The sequence below is a fragment of the Lepidochelys kempii genome, chromosome 27 (assembly GCF_965140265.1).
Source record: "Lepidochelys kempii isolate rLepKem1 chromosome 27, rLepKem1.hap2, whole genome shotgun sequence".
Classification (NCBI taxonomy): domain Eukaryota; kingdom Metazoa; phylum Chordata; order Testudines; family Cheloniidae; genus Lepidochelys; species Lepidochelys kempii.
The window spans coordinates 1659977-1680776 of record NC_133282.1 but is presented as its reverse complement, the minus strand read 5'-3'; positions in this window follow the sequence as shown (position 1 = coordinate 1680776).

The following is a 20800-nucleotide window of genomic DNA, read 5'->3' as shown; positions in this document are numbered from 1 at the left end:
TCGCTGCCTCACTGGCTGCTCCCTTTATAGGACCCCTCGTCAGTGAAGCCCCGCCCCCTAATCAGGGCTCAGCTTCTCTCCCAGCACAAAGCCCCGACACATACAGATACCACCAACACAAAACCAAACACACACAAATACCTTCTCCTCCAACAGAACTCCCACTCAAACTCCCCTGTTTACAGCTCTGTTTGCTAGCTCCTGTGCCCCTGCAGCTGTCTGTGACGCTGCCTGACTGGCTGCTACAATCATAGGACCCCTAGTCAGCGAAGCCCCGTCCCCTAATCAGGGCTCAGCTTCTCTCCCAGCACAAAGCTCCTCCAAGCCTCTACAAATACAGATACCACCAATACAAAACCAAACACACACACAAATACCTTCTCCTCAAACAGAACTCCCACTCAAACTCCCCTGTTTACAACTCTATTTGCTAGCTCCAGTGCCCCTGCAGCTGTCTGTGCCGCTGCCTGACTGGCTGGTACCTTTATAGGACCCCTAGTCAGGGAAGCCCCGCCCCCTAATCAGGGCTCAGCTTTTGTCCCAGCACAAAGCCCCTACACATACAGATACTACCAATACAAAACCAAACACACACAAATACCTTCTCCTCCCACAGAACTCCCACTCAAACTCCCCTGTTTACAGCTCTGTTTGCTAGCTCCTGTGCCGCTGCAGCTGTCTGTGCCGCTGCCTGACTGGCTGCTCCCTTTATAGGACCCCTAGTCAGTGAAGCCCCGCCCCCTAATCAGGGCTCAGCTTCTCTCCAAGCACAGAGCCCCTACACATACAGATACTACCAATACAAAACCAAACACACACAAATACCTTCTCCTCCAACAGAACTCCCACTCAAACTCACCTATTTACAACTCTGTTTGCTAGCTCCTGTGCCCCTGCAGCTGTTTGTGCCGCTGCCTGACTGGCTGCTACAATCATAGGACCCCTAGTCAGCGAAGCCCCGCCCCCTGATCAGGGCTCAGCTTTTCTCGCAGCACAAAGCCCCTCCAAGCCTTTACACATACAGATACTACCAATACAAAACCAAACACACACATATACCTTCTCCTCCAACAGAACTCCCACTCAAACTCCCGTGTTTACAGCTCTGTTTGCTAGCTGCTGTGCCGCTGCCTGACTGGCTGCTACCTTTATAGGACGCCTAGTCAGTGAAGCGCCGCCCCCTTTTCAGGATTCAGCTTCTCTCCCTGCACAAAGCCTCTACACATACAGATACTTCCAATAAAAACCAAACACACACAAACACCTTCTCCTCCAACAGAACTCCCACTCAAACTCCCCTGTTTACAGCTCTGTTTGCTAGCTCCTGTGCCGCTGCCTGACTGGCTGCTACCTTTCTAGGACCCCTAGTCAGGGAAGCCCCGCCCCCTAATCAGGGCTCAGCTTCTCTCCCAGAACAAAGCCTCTACACATACAGATACTACCAATACAAAACCAAACACACACAAATACCTTCTCCTCCAACAGAACTCCCACTCTAACTCCCCCGTTTACAGCTCTGTTTGCTAGCTGTCTGTGCCGCTGCCTGACCAGCTGCTACCTTTACAGGACCCGTAGTCAGTCAAGCCCCATCCCCGAATCAGGGCTCAGCTTCTCTCCCAGTACAAAGCCCCCACAAGCCTCTACACATACAGATACTACCAATGCAAAACCAAACACACACAAATAGCTTCTCCTCCAACAGAACTCCCACTCAAACTACCCTGTTTACAGCTCTGTTTGCTAGCTCCTGTGCCGCTGCCTGACTGGCTGCAACCTTTATAGGACCCCTAGTCAGGGAAGCCCCGCCCCCTAGTCAGGGCTCAGCTTTTCTCCCAGCACAAAGCCCCTCCAAACCTCTACACATACAGATACTACCAATACGAAACCAAACACACACATATACCTTCTCCTCCAACAGAACTCCCACTCAAACTCCCGCGTTTACTGCACTGTTTGCTAGCTGCTGTGCCGCTGCCTGACTGGCTGCTACTTTTATAGGACGCCTAGTCAGTGAAGCCCCGCCCCCTTATCAGGGCTCAGCTTCTCTCCCAGCACAAAGCCTCTACACATACAGACACTACCAATACAAAACCACACACACACAAACACCTTCTCCTCCAACAGAACTCCCACTCATACTCCCCTGTTTACAGCTCTGTTTGCTAGCTCCTGTACCGCTGCCTGACTGCTGCTACCTTTCTAGGACCCCTAGTCAGTGAAGCCCCGCCCCCTAATCAGGGCTCAGCTTTTCCCCCAGCACAAAGACCCTACACATACAGATACTACCAATACAAAACCGAACACACACACAAATACCTTCTCTTCCAACAGAACTCCCACTCATACTCCCCTGTTTACAGCTCTGTTTGCTAGCTCCTATGCCGCTGCCTGACTGGCTGCTAACTTTATAGGACCCCTAGTCAGTGAAGCCCCGCCCGCTAATCAGGGCTCAGCTTCCCTCCCAGCACAGAGCCCCTCCAAGCCTCTACACATACAGATACTACCAATACAAAACCAAACACACACACAAATACGTTCTCCTCCAACAGAAATCCCACTCAAACTCCCCTGTTTACAGCTCTGTTTGCTAGCTCCTGTACCGCTGCAGCTGTCTGTGTCGCTGCCTGACTGGCTGCTCCCTTTATAGGACCCCTAGTCAGGGAAGCCCCGCCCCCTAATCAGGGCTCAGCTTCTCTCCCAGCACAAAGCCCCTCCAAGCCTCTACACATACAGATACTACCAATACAAAACCAAACAAACACAAATACGTTCTTCTCCAACAGAACTCCCACTCAAACTCCCCTGTTTACAGCTCAGTTTGCAAGCTCCTGTGCCACTGCAGCTGTCTGTGCCGCTGCCTGACTGGCTGCTACCTTTATAGGACCCCTGGTGAGTGAAGCCCCGCACCCTAATCAGGACTCAGCTTCTCTCCCAGCAAAAAGCCCCTACACATACAGATACTACCAAAACAAAACCAAACACACACAAATACCTCCTCTTCCAACAGAACTCCCACTCAAAGTCCCCTGTTTACAGCTCTGTTTGCTAGCTCCTGTGCCGCTGCCTGACTGGTTGCTAACTTTATAGGACCCCTAGTCAGTGAAGCCCCGCCCCCTAATCAGGGCTCAGCTTCGCTCCCAGCACAAAGCCCCTCCAAGCCTCTACACATACATATACCACCAATACAAAACCAAACACACACACAAATACCTTCTCCTCCAACAGAACTCCCACTCAAACTCCCCTGTTTACAGCTCTCTTTGCTAGCTCCTGTGCCACTGCAGCTGTCTGTGCCGCTGCCTGACTGGCTGCTGCCTTTATAGGACCCCTAGTCAGTGAAGCCCCGCCCCCTAATCAGTTCTCAGCTTCTCTCTCAGCACAAAGCCCCTACACATACATATACCACCAACACAAAACCAAACACACAAAAATACCTTCTCCTCCAACCGAACTCCCACTCAAACTCCCCTGTTTACAGCTCTTTTTGCTAGCTCCTGTACCGCTGCAGCTGTCTGTGCAGCTGCCTGACTGGCTGCTCCCTTTATAGGACCCCTAGTAAGTGAAGCCCCGCCCCCTAATCAGGGCTCAGCTTCTCTCCCAGCACAAAGCCCCTACACATACAGATACCACCAATACAAAACCAAACACACAATAATACCTTCTCCTCCAACAGAACTCCCACTCAAACTCCCCTGTTTACAGCTCTGTTTGCTAGCTCCTGTGCCCCTGCAGCTGTCTGTGACGCTGCCTGACTGGCTGCTACAATCATAGGACCCCTTGTCAGCGAAGCCCCGCCCGCTAATCAGGGCTCAGCTTCTCTCCCAGCACAAATCCCCTCCAAGCCTCTACACATACAGGTACTACCAATACAAAACCAAACACACACACAAATGCCTTCTCCAACAGAACTCCCACTCAAACTTCCCTGTTTACAGCTCTGTTTGCTAGCTCCAGTGCCGCTGCAGGTGTCTGTGCGGCTGCCTGACTGGCTGCAATCATAGGACCCCTAGTCAGCGAAGCCCCGCCCCCTGATCAGGGCTCAGCTTTTCTCGCAGCACAAAGCCCCTCCAAGCCTTTACACATACAGATACTACCAATACAAAACCAAACACACACATATACCTTCTCCTCCAACAGAACTCCCACTCAAACTCCCGTGTTTACAGCTCTGTTTGCTAGCTGCTGTGCCGCTGCCTGACTGGCTGCTCCCTTTATAGGACGCCTAGTCAGTGATGCCCCGCCCCCTTATCAGGGCTCAGCTTCTCTCCCTGCACAAAGCCTCTACACATACAGATACTACCAATACAAAACCAAACACACACAAACACCTTCTCCTCCAACAGAACTCCCAGTCAAACTCCCCTGTTTACAGCTCTGTTTGCTAGCTCCTGTGCCGCTGCCTGACTGGCTGCTACCTTTCTAGGACCCCTAGTCAGGGAAGCCCCGCCCCCTAATCAGGGCTCAGCTTCTCTCCCAGCACAAAGCCTCTACACATACAGATACTACCAATACAAAACCAAACACACACAAACACCTTCTCCTCCAACAGAACTCCCACTCAAAGTCCCCTGTTTACAGCTCTGTTTGCTAGCTCCTGTGCCGCTGCCTGACTGGTTGCTAACTTTATAGGACCCCTAGTCAGTGAAGCCCCGCCCCCTAATCAGGGCTCAGCTTCGCTCCCAGCACAAAGCCCCTCCAAGCCTCTACACATACAGATACCACCAATACAAACCAAACACACACACAAATACCTTCTCCTCCAACAGAACTCCCACTCAAACTCCCGTGTTTACAGCTCTGTTTGCTAGCTCCTGTACCGCTGCAGCTGTCTGTGCAGCTGCCTGACTGGCTGCTACCTTTATAGGAACCCTAGTCAGTGAAGCCCCGCCCCCTAATCAGGGCTCAGCTTCTCTCCCAGCACAAAGCCCCTCCAAGCCTCTACACATACAGATACTACCAATACAAAACCAGACACACACAAATACCTTCTCCTCCAACAGAACTCCCTCTCAAACTCCCCTGTTTACAGCTCAGTTTCGTAGCTCCTGTTCCGCTGCAGCTGTCTGTGCCCCTGCCTGACTGGCTGCTCCCTTTATAGGACCCCTCGTCAGTTAAGCCCCGCCCCCTAATCAGGGCTCAGCTTCTCTCCCAGCACAAAGCCCCTACACATACAGGTGCTACCAATACAAAACCAAACACACAAATACCTTCTCCTCCAACAGAACTCCCACTCAAACTCCCCTGTTTACAGCTCTATTTGCTAGCTCCTTTGCCGCTGCAGCTGTCTGTGCCGCTGCCTGACTGGCTGGTACCTTTATAGGACCCCTAGTCAGGGAAGCCCCGCCCCCTAATCAGCTCTCAGCTTCTCTCCCAGCACAAAGCCCCTCCAAGCCTCTACACATACAGATACTACCAATACAAAACCAAACACACACAAATACCTTCTCTTCCAAAAGAACTCCCACTCAAACTCCCCATTTTACAGCTCTGTTTGCTAGCTCCTGTGCCGCTGCCTGACTGGCTGCTACCTTTATGGGACCCCTAGTCAGGGAAGCCCCGCCCCCTAATCAGGGCTCAGCTTCTCTCCCAGCACAAAGCCCCTCCAAGCCCCAACACATACAGATACTACCAATACAAAACCAGACAAACACAAATACCTTCTCCTCCAACAGAACTCCCACTCAAACTCCCCTGTTTACAGCTCTGTTTGCTCGCTCCTGTGCCGCTGCCTGACTGGCTGATACCTTTATAGGACCCCTAGTCAGTGAAGCCCCGCCCCCTAATCAGGGCTCAGCTTCTCTCCCAGCACAAAGCCCCGACACATACAGATACCACCAATACAAAACCAAACACACACAAATACCTTCTCCTCCAACAGAACTCCCACTCAAACTCCCCTGTTTACAGCTCTCTTTGCTAGCTCCTGTGCCACTGCAGCTGTCTGTGCCGCTGCCTGACTGGCTGCTGCCTTTATAGGACCCCTAGTCAGTGAAGCCCCGCCCCCTAATCAGGGCTCAGCTTCGCTCCCAGCACAAAGCCCCTCCAAGCCTCTACACATACAGATACTACCAATACGAAACCGAACACACACATATACCTTCTCCTCCAACAGAACTCCCATTCAAACTCCCGTGTTTACAGCTCTGTTTCCTAGCTCCTGTACCGCTGCAGCTGTCTGTGTCGCTGCCTGACTGGCTGCTCCCTTTATAGGAACCCTCGTCAGTGAAGCCCCGCCCCCTAATCAGGGCTCAGCTTCGCTCCCAGCACAAAGCCCCTCCAAGCCTCTACACATACAGATTCCAACAATACAAAACCAAACACACACAAATACCTTCTCCTCCAACAGAACTCCCACTCAAACTCCCCTGTTTACAGCTCTCTTTGCTAGCTCCTGTGCCACTGCAGCTGTCTGTGCCGCTGCCTGACTGGCTGCTGCCTTAATAGGACCCCTAGTTAGTGAAGCCCCGCCCCCTAATCAGTTTTCAGCTTCTCTCTCAGCACAAAGCCCCTACACATACAGATACCACCAACACAAAACCAAACACACACAAATACCTTCTCCTCCAACAGAACTCCCACTCAAACTACCCTGTTTACAGCTCTGTTTGCTAGCTCCTGTGCCGCTGCCTGACTGGCTGCAACCTTTATAGGACCCCTAGTCAGGGAAGCCCCGCCCCCTAGTCAGGGCTCAGCTTTTCTCCCAGCACAAAGCCCCTCCAAGCCTCTACACATACAGATACTACCAATACGAAACCAAACACACACATATACCTTCTCCTCCAACAGAACTCCCACTCATACTCCCGTGTTTACAGCTCTGTTTGCTAGCTCCTGTACCGCTGCCTGACTGCTGCTACCTTTCTAGGACCCCTAGTCAGTGAAGCCCCGCCCCCTAATCAGGGCTCAGCTTTTCCCCCAGCACAAAGACCCTACATATACAGATACTACCAATACAAAACCGAACACACACACAAATACCTTCTCTTCCAACAGAACTCCCACTCATACTCCCCTGTTTACAGCTCTGTTTGCTAGCTCCTATGCCGCTGCCTGACTGGCTGCTAACTTTATAGGACCCCTAGTCAGTGAAGCCCCGCCCCCTAATCAGGACTCAGCTTCTCTCCAAGCACAAAGCCCCTACACATACAGATACTACCAATACAAAACCAAACACACACACAAATACGTTCTCCTGCAACAGAAATCCCACTCAAACTCCCCTGTTTACAGCTCTGTTTGCTAGCTCCTGTACCGCTGCAGCTGTCTGTGTCGCTGCCTGACTGGCTGCTCCCTTTATAGGACCCCTAGTCAGGGAAGCCCCGCCCCCTAATCAGGGCTCAGCTTCTCTCCCAGCACAAAGCCCCTACACATACAGATACCACCAACACAAAACCAAACACACACAAATACCTTCTCCTCGAACAGAACACCCACTCAAACTCCCCTGTTTACAGCTCTGTTTGCTAGCTCCTGTACCGCTGCAGCTGTCTGTGCAGCTGCCTGACTGGCTGCTCCCTTTATAGGAACCCTAGTCAGTGAAGCCCCGCCCCCTAATCAGGGCTCAGCTTCTCTCCCAGCACAAAGCCCCTCCAAGCCTCTACACATACAGATACTACCAATACAAAACCAAACAAACACAAATACCTTCTCCTCCAACAGAACTCCCACTCAAACTCCCCTGTTTACAGCTCTGTTTGCTAGCTCCTGTGCCGCTGCCTGACTGGCTGCTACCTTTCTAGGACCCCTAGTCAGGGAAGCCCCGCCCCCTAATCAGGGCTCAGCTTCTCTCCCTGCACAAAGCCTCTACACATACAGATACCACCAATACAAAACCAAACACACACACAAATGCCTTCTCCTCAAACAGAACTCCCACTCAAACTCCCCTGTTTACAGCTCTCTTTGCTAGCTTCTGTGCCGCTGCCTGACTGGCTGCTGCCTTTATAGGACCCCTAGTCAGTGAAGCCCCGCCCCCTAATCAGGGCTCAGCTTCGCTCCCAGCACAAAGCCCCTATAAGCCACTACACATACAGATACTACCAATACGAAACCGAACACACACATATACCTTCTCCTCCAACAGAACTCCCATTCAAACTCCCGTGTTTACAGCTCTGTTTCCTAGCTCCTGTACCGCTGCAGCTGTCTGTGTCGCTGCCTGACTGGCTGCTCCCTTTATAGAAACCCTCGTCAGTGAAGCCCCGCCCCCTAATCAGGGCTCAGCTTCGCTCCCAGCACAAAGCCCCTCCAAGCCTCTACACATACAGATTCCAACAATACAAAACCAAACACACACAAATACCTTCTCCTCCAACAGAACTCCCACTCAAACTCCCCTGTTTACTGCTCTCTTTGCTAGCTCCTGTGCCACTGCAGCTGTCCTTGCCGCTGCCTGACTGGCTGCTGCCTTAATAGGACCCCTAGTTAGTGAAGCCCCGCCCCCTAATCAGTTTTCAGCTTCTCTCTCAGCACAAAGCCCCTACACATACAGATACCACCAACACAAAACCAAACACACACAAATACCTTCTCCTCCAACAGAACTCCCAATCAAACTACCCTGTTTACAGCTCTGTTTGCTAGCTCCTGTGCCGCTGCCTGACTGGCTGCAACCTTTATAGGACCCCTAGTCAGTGAAGCCCCGCCCGCTAATCAGGGCTCAGCTTCCCTCCCAGCACAGAGCCCCTCCAAGCCTCTACACATACAGATACTACCAATACAAAACCAAACACACACACAAATACGTTCTCCTCCAACAGAAATCCCACTCAAACTCCCCTGTTTACAGCTCTGTTTGCTAGCTCCTGTACCGCTGCAGCTGTCTGTGTCGCTGCCTGACTGGCTGCTCCCTTTATAGGACCCCTAGTCAGGGAAGCCCCGCCCCCTAATCAGGGCTCAGCTTCTCTCCCAGCACAAAGCCCCTACACATACAGATACCACCAACACAAAACCAAACACACACAAATACCTTCTCCTCCAACAGAACTCCCACTCAAACTCCCCTGTTTACAGCTCTGTTTGCTAGCTCCTGTACCGCTGCAGCTGTCTGTGCAGCTGCCTGACTGGCTGCTCCCTTTATAGGAACCCTAGTCAGTGAAGCCCCGCCCCCTAATCAGGGCTCAGCTTCTCTCCCAGCACAAAGCCCCTCCAAGCCTCTACACATACAGATACTACCAATACAAAACCAAACAAACACAAATATGTTCTTCTCCAACAGAACTCCCACTCAAAGTCCCCTGTTTACAGCTCTGTTTGCTAGCTCCTGTGCCGCTGCCTGACTGGTTGCTAACTTTATAGGACCCCTAGTCAGTGAAGCCCCGCCCCCTAATCAGGGCTCAGCTTCGCTCCCAGCACAAAGCCCCTCCAAGCCTCTACACATACAGATACCACCAACACAAAACCAAACACACACAAATACCTTCTCCTCGAACAGAAATCCCACTCAAACTCCCCTGTTTACAGCTCAGTTTGCAAGCTCCTCTGCCACTGCAGCTGTCTGTGCCGCTGCCTGACTGGCTGCTACCTTTATAGGACCCCTGGTGAGTGAAGCCCCGCAACCTAATCAGGACTCAGCTTCTCTCCCAGCAAAAAGCCCCTACGCATACAGATACTACCAAAACAAAACCAAACACACACAAATACCTCCTCTTCCAACAGAACTCCCACTCAAAGTCCCCTGTTTACAGCTCTGTTTGCTAGCTCCTGTGCCGCTGCCTGACTGGTTGCTAACTTTATAGGACCCCTAGTCAGTGAAGCCCCGCCCCCTAATCAGGGCTCAGCTTCTCTCCCAGCACAAAGCCCCTACACATACAGATACCACCAATACAAAACCAAACACACAATAATACCTTCTCCTCCAACAGAACTCCCACTCAAACTCCCCTGTTTACAGCTCTGTTTGCTAGCTCCTGTGCCCCTGCAGCTGTCTGTGACGCTGCCTGACTGGCTGCTACAATCATAGGACCCCTTGTCAGCGAAGCCCCGCCCCCTAATCAGGGCTCAGCTTCTCTCCCAGCACAAATCCCCTCCAAGCCTCTACACATACAGGTACTACCAATACAAAACCAAACACACACACAAATGCCTTCTCCAACAGAACTCCCACTCAAACTTCCCTGTTTACAGCTCTGTTTGCTAGCTCCAGTGCCGCTGCAGGTGTCTGTGCCGCTGCCTGACTGGCTGCTACAATCATAGGACCCCTAGTCAGCGAAGCCCCGCCCCCTGATCAGGGCTCAGCTTTTCTCGCAGCACAAAGCCCCTCCAAGCCTTTACACATACAGATACTACCAATACAAAACCAAACACACACATATACCTTCTCCTCCAACAGAACTCCCACTCAAACTCCCGTGTTTACAGCTCTGTTTGCTAGCTGCTGTGCCGCTGCCTGACTGGCTGCTCCCTTTATAGGACGCCTAGTCAGTGATGCCCCGCCCCCTTATCAGGGCTCAGTTTCTCTCCCTGCACAAAGCCTCTACACATACAGATACTACCAATACAAAACCAAACACACACAAACACCTTCTCCTCCAACAGAACTCCCACTCAAACTCCCCTGTTTACAGCTCTGTTTGCTAGCTCCTGTGCCGCTGCCTGACTGGCTGCTACCTTTCTAGGACCCCTAGTCAGGGAAGCCCCGCCCCCTAATCAGGGCTCAGCTTCTCTCCCAGCACAAAGCCTCTACACATACAGATACTACCAATACAAAACCAAACACACACAAATACCTTCTCTTCCAACAGAACTCCCACTCAAAGTCCCCTGTTTACAGCTCTGTTTGCTAGCTCCTGTGCCGCTGCCTGACTGGTTGCAAACTTTATAGGACCCCTAGTCAGTGAAGCCCCGCCCCCTAATCAGGGCTCAGCTTCGCTCCCAGCACAAAGCCCCTCCAAGCCTCTACACATACAGATACCACCAATACAAACCAAACACACACACAAATACCTTCTCCTCCAACAGAACTCCCACTCAAACTCCCCTGTTTACAGCTCTCTTTGCTAGCTCCTGTGCCACTGCAGCTGTCTGTGCCGCTGCCTGACTGGCTGCTGCCTTTATAGGACCCCTAGTCAGTGAAGCCCCGCCCCCTAATCAGTTCTCAGCTTCTCTCTCAGCACAAAGCCCCTACACATACAGATACCACCAATACAAAACCAAACACACACAAATACCTTCTCCTCCAACAGAACTCCCACTCAAACTCCCGTGTTTACAGCTCTGTTTGCTAGCTCCTGTGCCGCTGCAGCTGTCTGTGCAGCTGCCTGACTGGCTGCTACCTTTATAGGACCCCTCGTCAGTGAAGCCCCGCCCCCTAATCAGGGCTCAGCTTCTCTCCCAGCACAAAGCCCCTACACATACAGGTGCTACCAATACAAAACCAAACACACAAATACCTTCTCCTCCAACAGAACTCCCACTCAAACTTCCCTGTTTACAGCTCTGTTTGCTAGCTCCAGTGCCGCTGCAGGTGTCTGTGCCGCTGCCTGACTGGCTGCTACCTTTATAGGAACCCTAGTCAGTGAAGCCCCGCCCCCTAATCAGGGCTCAGCTTCTCTCCCAGCACAAAGCCCCTCCAAGCCTCTACACATACAGATACTACCAATACAAAACCAGACACACACAAATACCTTCTCCTCCAACAGAACTCCCTCTCAAACTCCCCTGTTTACAGCTCAGTTTCGTAGCTCCTGTTCCGCTGCAGCTGTCTGTGCCCCTGCCTGACTGGCTGCTCCCTTTATAGGACCCCTAGTCAATGAATACCCGCCCCCTAATCAGGGCTCAGCTTCGCTCCCAGCACAAAGCCACTCCAAGCCTCTACACATACAGATACTACCAATACAATACCAAACACACACACAAATACCTTCTCCTCCAACAGAAGTCCCACTCAAACTCCCCTGTTTACAGCTCTGTTTGCTAGCTCCTGTGCCGCTGCCTGACTGGCTGCTACCTTTATAGGACCCCTTGTCAGTGAAGCCCCGCCCCCTAATCAGGGCTCAGCTTTTCTCCCAGCACAAAGACCCTACACATACAGATACTAACAATACAAAACCAAACACACACAAATACCTTCTCTTGCAACAGAACTCCCACTCAAACTCCCCTGTTTACAGCTCTGTTTGCTAGCTCCTGTACCGCTGCAGCTGTCTGTGTCGCTGCCTGACTGGCTGCTACCTTTATAGGACCCCTAGTCAGTGAAGCCCCGCCCCCTAATCAGGGCTCAGCTTTTCTCCCAGCACAAAGACCCTACACATACAGATACTACCAATACAAAACCAAACACACACAAATACCTTCTTTTCCAACAGAACTCCCACTCAAACTCCCCTGTTCACAGCTCTGTTTGCTAGCTCCTGTGCCGCTGGCTGACTGGCTGCTACCTTTATAGGACCCCTAGTCAGTGAAGCCCCGCCCCCTAATCAGGGCTCAGCTTCGCTCCCAGCACAAAGCCCCTCCAAGCCTCTACACATACAGATACTACCAATACAAAACCAAACACGCACAAATAGCTTCTCCTCCAACAGAACTCCCACTCAAAGTCCCCTATTTACAGCTCTGTTTGCTAGCTCCTGTACCGCTGCAGCTGTCTGTGTCGCTGCCTGACTGACTGCTCCCTTTATAGGACCCCTCGTCAGTGAAGCCCCGCCCCCTAATCAGGGCTCAGCTTCTCTCCCAGCACAAAGCCCCTCCAAGCCTCTACACATACAGATACCACCAATACAAAACCAAACACACACACAAATACCTTCTCCTCAAACAGAACTCCCACTCAAACTCCCCTGTTTACAGCTCTATTTGCTAGCTCCAGTGCCGCTGCAGCTGTCTGTGTCGCTGCCTGAGTGGTTGGTACCTTTATAGGACCCCTAGTCAGGGAAGCCCCGCCCCCTAATCAGGGCTCAGATTCTCTCCCAGCACAAAGCCTCTACTCATACAGACACTACCAATACAAAACCAAACACACAAATACCTTCTCCTCCAACAGAACTCCCTCTCAAACTCACCTGTTTACAGCTCTGTTTGCTAGCTCCTGTGCCGCTGCAGCTGTCTGTGACGCTGCCTGACTGGCTGCTACAATCATAGGACCCCTAGTCAGTGAAGCCCCGCCCCCTAATCAGGGCTCAGCTTCTCTCCCAGCACAAAGCCCCTCCAAGCCTCTACACATACAGATACTACCAATACAAAACCAAACAAACACAAATACGTTCTCCTCCAACAGAACTCCCACTCAAACTCCCCTGTTTACAGCTCAGTTTGCAAGCTCCTGTGCCACTGCAGCTGTCTGTGCCGCTGCCTGACTGGCTGCTACCTTTATAGGACCCCTGGTCAGTGAAGCCCCGCACCCTAATCGGGGCTCAGTTTCTCTCCCAGCAAAAAGCCCCTACACATACAGATACTACCAAAACAAAACCAAACACACACAAATACCTTCTCTTCCAACAGAACTCCCACTCAAAGTCCCCTGTTTACAGCTCTGTTTGCTAGCTCCTGTGCCGCTGCCTCACTGGCTGCAACCTTTATAGGACCCCTAGTCAGAAAGCCCCGCCCCCTTATCAGGGCTCAGCTTCTCTCCCAGCACAAAGCCCCTACACATACAGATACCACCAACACAAAACCAAACACACACAAATACCTTCTCCTCCAACAGAACTCCCACTCAAACTCCCCTGTTTACAGCTCTGTTTGCTAGCTCCTGTACCGCTGCAGCTGTCTGTGCAGCTGCCTGACTGGCTGCTCCCTTTATAGGACCCCTAGTAAGTGAAGCCCCGCCCCCTAATCAGGGCTCAGCTTCTCTCCCAGCACAAAGCCCCTACACATACAGATACCACCAATACAAAACCAAACACACACACAAATACCTTCTCCTCCAACAGAACTCCCACTCAGACTCCCCTGTTTACAGCTCTGTTTGCTAGCTCCTGTGCCGCTGCCTGACTGGCTGCTACCTTTCTAGGACCCCTAGTCAGGGAAGCCCCGCCCCCTAATCAGGGATCAGCTTCTCTCCCTGCACAAAGCCTCTACACATACAGATACCACCAATACAAAACCAAACACACACACAAATACCTTCTCCTCAAACAGAACTCCCACTCAAACTCCCCTGTTTACAGCTCTCTTTGCTAGCTCCTTTGCCACTGCAGCTGTCTGTGCCGCTGCCTGACTGGCTGCTGCCTTTATAGGACCCCTAGTCAGTGAAGCCCCGCCCCCTAATCAGGACTCAGCTTCTCTCCAAGCACAAAGCCCCTACACATACAGATACTACCAATACAAAACCAAACATACACAAATACCTTCTCCTCCAACAGAACTCCCACTCAAACTCACCTATTTACAGCTCTGTTTGCTAGCTCCTGTGCCCCTGCAGTTGTCTGTGACGCTGCCTGACTGGCTGCTACCTTTATAGGACCCCTAGTCAGTGAAGCCCCGCCCCCTAATCAGGGCTCAGGTTCTTTCCCAGCACAAAGCCCCTCCAAGCCTCTACACATACAAATACTACCAATACAAAACCAAACAAACACAAACACCTTCTCCTCCAACAGAACTCCCACCCAAAGTCCCCTGTTTACAGCTCTGTTTGCTAGCTCCTGTGCCGCTGCCTGACTGGTTGCTAACTTTATAGGACCCCTAGTCAGTGAAGCCCCGCCCCCTAATCAGGGCTCAGCTTCGCTCCCAGCACAAAGCCCCTCCAAGCCTCTACACATACAGATACCACCAATACAAACCAAACACACACACAAATACCTTCTCCTCCAACAGAACTCCCACTCAAACTCCCCTGTTTACAGCTCTCTTTGCTAGCTCCTGTGCCACTGCAGCTGTCTGTGCCGCTGCCTGACTGGCTGCTGCCTTTATAGGACCCCTAGTCAGTGAAGCCCCGCCCCCTAATCAGTTCTCAGCTTCTCTCCCAGCACAAAGCCCCTCCAAGCCTCTACACATACAGATACTACCAATACAAAACCAGACACACACAAATACCTTCTCCTCCAACAGAACTCCCTCTCAAACTCCCCTGTTTACAGCTCAGTTTCGTAGCTCCTGTTCCGCTGCAGCTGTCTGTGCCCCTGCCTGACTGGCTGCTCCCTTTATAGGACCCCTAGTCAATGAATACCCGCCCCCTAATCAGGGCTCAGCTTCGCTCCCAGCACAAAGCCCCTCCAAGCCTCTACACATACAGATACTACCAATACAATACCAAACACACACACAAATACCTTCTCCTCCAACAGAAGTCCCACTCAAACTCCCCTGTTTACAGCTCTGTTTGCTAGCTCCTGTGCCGCTGCCTGACTGGCTGCTACCTTTATAGGACCCCTTGTCAGTGAAGCCCCGCCCCCTAATCAGGGCTCAGCTTTTCTCCCAGCACAAAGACCCTACACATACAGATACTAACAATACAAAACCAAACACACACAAATACCTTCTCTTCCAACAGAACTCCCACTCAAACTCCCCTGTTTACAGCTCTGTTTGCTAGCTCCTGTACCGCTGCAGCTGTCTGTGTCGCTGCCTGACTGGCTGCTACCTTTATAGGACCCCTAGTCAGTGAAGCCCCGCCCCCTAATCAGGGCTCAGCTTTTCTCCCAGCACAAAGACCCTACACATACAGATACTACCAATACAAAACCAAACACACACAAATACCTTCTTTTCCAACAGAACTCCCACTCAAACTCCCCTGTTTACAGCTCTGTTTGCTAGCTCCTGTACCGCTGCAGCTGTCTGTGCAGCTGCCTGACTGGCTGCTCCCTTTATAGGACCCCTAGTAAGTGAAGCCCCGCCCCCTAATCAGGGCTCAGCTTCTCTCCCAGCACAAAGCCCCTACACATACAGATACCACCAATACAAAACCAAACACACACACAAATACCTTCTCCTCCAACAGAACTCCCACTCAGACTCCCCTGTTTACAGCTCTGTTTGCTAGCTCCTGTGCCGCTGCCTGACTGGCTGCTACCTTTCTAGGACCCCTAGTCAGGGAAGCCCCGCCCCCTAATCAGGGATCAGCTTCTCTCCCTGCACAAAGCCTCTACACATACAGATACCACCAATACAAAACCAAACACACACACAAATACCTTCTCCTCAAACAGAACTCCCACTCAAACTCCCCTGTTTACAGCTCAGTTTGCAAGCTCCTGTGCCACTGCAGCTGTCTGTGCCGCTGCCTGACTGGCTGCTACCTTTATAGGACCCCTGGTCAGTGAAGCCCCGCACCCTAATCAGGGCTCAGCTTCTCTCCCAGAAAAAAGCCCCTACACATACAGATACTACCAAAACAAAACCAAACACACACAAACACCTTCTCTTCCAACAGAACTCCCACTCAAACTCCCCTGTTTACAGCTCTCTTTGCTAGCTCCTGTGCCACTGCAGCTGTCTGTGCCGCTGCCTGACTGGCTGCTGCCTTTATAGGACCCCTAGTCAGTGAAGCCCCGCCCCCTAATCAGGGCTCAGCTTCGCTCCCAGCACAAAGCCCCTCCAAGCCTCTACACATACAGATACTACCAATACGAAACCGAACACACACATATACCTTCTCCTCCAACAGAACTCCCACTCAAACTCCCCTGTTTACAGCTCTCTTTGCTAGCTCCTGTGCCACTGCAGCTGTCTGTGCCGCTGCCTGACTGGCTGCTGCCTTAATAGGACCCCTAGTTAGTGAAGCCCCGCCCCCTAATCAGTTTTCAGCTTCTCTCTCAGCACAAAGCCCCTACACATACAGATACCACCAACACAAAACCAAACACACACAAATACCTTCTCCTCCAACAGAACTCCCACTCAAACTACCCTATTTACAGCTCTGTTTGCTAGCTCCTGTACCGCTGCAGCTGTCTGTGTCGCTGCCTGACTGGCTGCTCCCTTTATAGGACCCCTCGTCAGTGAAGCCCCGCCCCCTAATCAGGGCTCAGCTTCTCTCCCAGCACAAAGCCCCTCCAAGCCTCTACACATACAGATACCACCAATACAAAACCAAACACACACACAAATACCTTCTCCTCAAACAGAACTCCCACTCAAACTCCCCTGTTTACAGCTCTATTTGCTAGCTCCAGTGCCGCTGCAGCTGTCTGTGTCGCTGCCTGAGTGGTTGGTACCTTTATAGGACCCCTAGTCAGGGAAGCCCCGCCCCCTAATCAGGGCTCAGATTCTCTCCCAGCACAAAGCCTCTACACATACAGACACTACCAATACAAAACCAAACACACAAATACCTTCTCCTCCAACAGAACTCCCTCTCAAACTCACCTGTTTACAGCTCTGTTTGCTAGCTCCTGTGCCGCTGCAGCTGTCTGTGCCCCTGCCTGACTGGCTGCTCCCTTTATAGGACCCCTAGTCAGTGAAGCCCCGCCCCCTAATCAGGGCTCAGCTTCGCTCCCAGCACAAAGCCCCTCCAAGCCTCTGCACATACAGATACCACCAATACAAAACCAAACACACACACAAATACCTTCTCCTCCAACAGAACTCCTACTCAAACTCCCCTGTTTACAGCACTGTTTGCTAGCTCCTGTGCCCCCGCAGCTGTCTGTGACGCTGCCTGACTGGCTGCTACAATCATAGGACCCCTAGTCAGTGAAGCCCCGCCCCCTAATCAGGGCTCAGCTTCTCTCCCAGCACAAAGCCCCTCCAAGCCTCTACACATACAGATACTACCAATACAAAACCAAACAAACACAAATACGTTCTCCTCCAACAGAACTCCCACTCAAACTCCCCTGTTTACAGCTCAGTTTGCAAGCTCCTGTGCCACTGCAGCTGTCTGTGCCGCTGCCTGACTGGCTGCTACCTTTATAGGACCCCTGGTCAGTGAAGCCCCGCACCCTAATCGGGGCTCAGTTTCTCTCCCAGCAAAAAGCCCCTACACATACAGATACTACCAAAACAAAACCAAACACACACAAATACCTTCTCTTCCAACAGAACTCCCACTCAAAGTCCCCTGTTTACAGCTCTGTTTGCTAGCTCCTGTGCCGCTGCCTCACTGGCTGCAACCTTTATAGGACCCCTAGTCAGAAAGCCCCGCCCCCTTATCAGGGCTCAGCTTCTCTCCCAGCACAAAGCCCCTACACATACAGATACCACCAACACAAAACCAAACACACACAAATACCTTCTCCTCCAACAGAACTCCCACTCAAACTCCCCTGTTTACAGCTCTGTTTGCTAGCTCCTGTACCGCTGCAGCTGTCTGTGCAGCTGCCTGACTGGCTGCTCCCTTTATAGGACCCCTAGTAAGTGAAGCCCCGCCCCCTAATCAGGGCTCAGCTTCTCTCCCAGCACAAAGCCCCTACACATACAGATACCACCAATACAAAACCAAACACACACACAAATACCTTCTCCTCCAACAGAACTCCCACTCAGACTCCCCTGTTTACAGCTCTGTTTGCTAGCTCCTGTGCCGCTGCCTGACTGGCTGCTACCTTTCTAGGACCCCTAGTCAGGGAAGCCCCGCCCCCTAATCAGGGATCAGCTTCTCTCCCTGCACAAAGCCTCTACACATACAGATACCACCAATACAAAACCAAACACACACACAAATACCTTCTCCTCAAACAGAACTCCCACTCAAACTCCCCTGTTTACAGCTCTCTTTGCTAGCTCCTTTGCCACTGCAGCTGTCTGTGCCGCTGCCTGACTGGCTGCTGCCTTTATAGGACCCCTAGTCAGTGAAGCCCCGCCCCCTAATCAGGACTCAGCTTCTCTCCAAGCACAAAGCCCCTACACATACAGATACTACCAATACAAAACCAAACATACACAAATACCTTCTCCTCCAACAGAACTCCCACTCAAACTCACCTATTTACAGCTCTGTTTGCTAGCTCCTGTGCCCCTGCAGTTGTCTGTGACGCTGCCTGACTGGCTGCTACCTTTATAGGACCCCTAGTCAGTGAAGCCCCGCCCCCTAATCAGGGCTCAGGTTCTTTCCCAGCACAAAGCCCCTCCAAGCCTCTACACATACAAATACTACCAATACAAAACCAAACAAACACAAACACCTTCTCCTCCAACAGAACTCCCACTCAAAGTCCCCTGTTTACAGCTCTGTTTGCTAGCTCCTGTGCCGCTGCCTGACTGGTTGCTAACTTTATAGGACCCCTAGTCAGTGAAGCCCCGCCCCCTAATCAGTTCTCAGCTTCTCTCCCAGCACAAAGCCCCTCCAAGCCTCTACACATACAGATACTACCAATACAAAACCAGACACACACAAATACCTTCTCCTCCAACAGAACTCCCTCTCAAACTCCCCTGTTTACAGCTCAGTTTCGTAGCTCCTGTTCCGCTGCAGCTGTCTGTGCCCCTGCCTGACTGGCTGCTCCCTTTATAGGACCCCTAGTCAATGAATACCCGCCCCCTAATCAGGGCTCAGCTTCGCTCCCAGCACAAAGCCCCTCCAAGCCTCTACACATACAGATACTACCAATACAATACCAAACACACACACAAATACCTTCTCCTCCAACAGAAGTCCCACTCAAACTCCCCTGTTTACAGCTCTGTTTGCTAGCTCCTGTGCCGCTGCCTGACTGGCTGCTACCTTTATAGGACCCCTTGTCAGTGAAGCCCCGCCCCCTAATCAGGGCTCAGCTTTTCTCCCAGCACAAAGACCCTACACATACAGATACTAACAATACAAAACCAAACACACACAAATACCTTCTCTTCCAACAGAACTCCCACTCAAACTCCCCTGTTTACAGCTCTGTTTGCTAGCTCCTGTACCGCTGCAGCTGTCTGTGCAGCTGCCTGACTGGCTGCTCCCTTTATAGGACCCCTAGTAAGTGAAGCCCCGCCCCCTAATCAGGGCTCAGCTTCTCTCCCAGCACAAAGCCCCTACACATACAGATACCACCAATACAAAACCAAACACACACACAAATACCTTCTCCTCCAACAGAACTCCCACTCAGACTCCCCTGTTTACAGCTCTGTTTGCTAGCTCCTGTGCCGCTGCCTGACTGGCTGCTACCTTTCTAGGACCCCTAGTCAGGGAAGCCCCGCCCCCTAATCAGGGATCAGCTTCTCTCCCTGCACAAAGCCTCTACACATACAGATACCACCAATACAAAACCAAACACACACACAAATACCTTCTCCTCAAACAGAACTCCCACTCAAACTCCCCTGTTTACAGCTCAGTTTGCAAGCTCCTGTGCCACTGCAGCTGTCTGTGCCGCTGCCTGACTGGCTGCTACCTTTATAGGACCCCTGGTCAGTGAAGCCCCGCACCCTAATCAGGGCTCAGCTTCTCTCCCAGAAAAAAGCCCCTACACATACAGATACTACCAAAACAAAACCAAACACACACAAACACCTTCTCTTCCAACAGAACTCCCACTCAAACTCCCCTGTTTACAGCTCTCTTTGCTAGCTCCTGTGCCACTGCAGCTGTCTGTGCCGCTGCCTGACTGGCTGCTGCCTTTATAGGACCCCTAGTCAGTGAAGCCCCGCCCCCTAATCAGGGCTCAGCTTCGCTCCCAGCACAAAGCCCCTCCAAGCCTCTACACATACAGATACTACCAATACGAAACCGAACACACACATATACCTTCTCCTCCAACAGAACTCCCACTCAAACTCCCCTGTTTACAGCTCTCTTTGCTAGCTCCTGTGCCACTGCAGCTGTCTGTGCCGCTGCCTGACTGGCTGCTGCCTTAATAGGACCCCTAGTTAGTGAAGCCCCGCCCCCTAATCAGTTTTCAGCTTCTCTCTCAGCACAAAGCCCCTACACATACAGATACCACCAACACAAAACCAAACACACACAAATACCTTCTCCTCCAACAGAACTCCCACT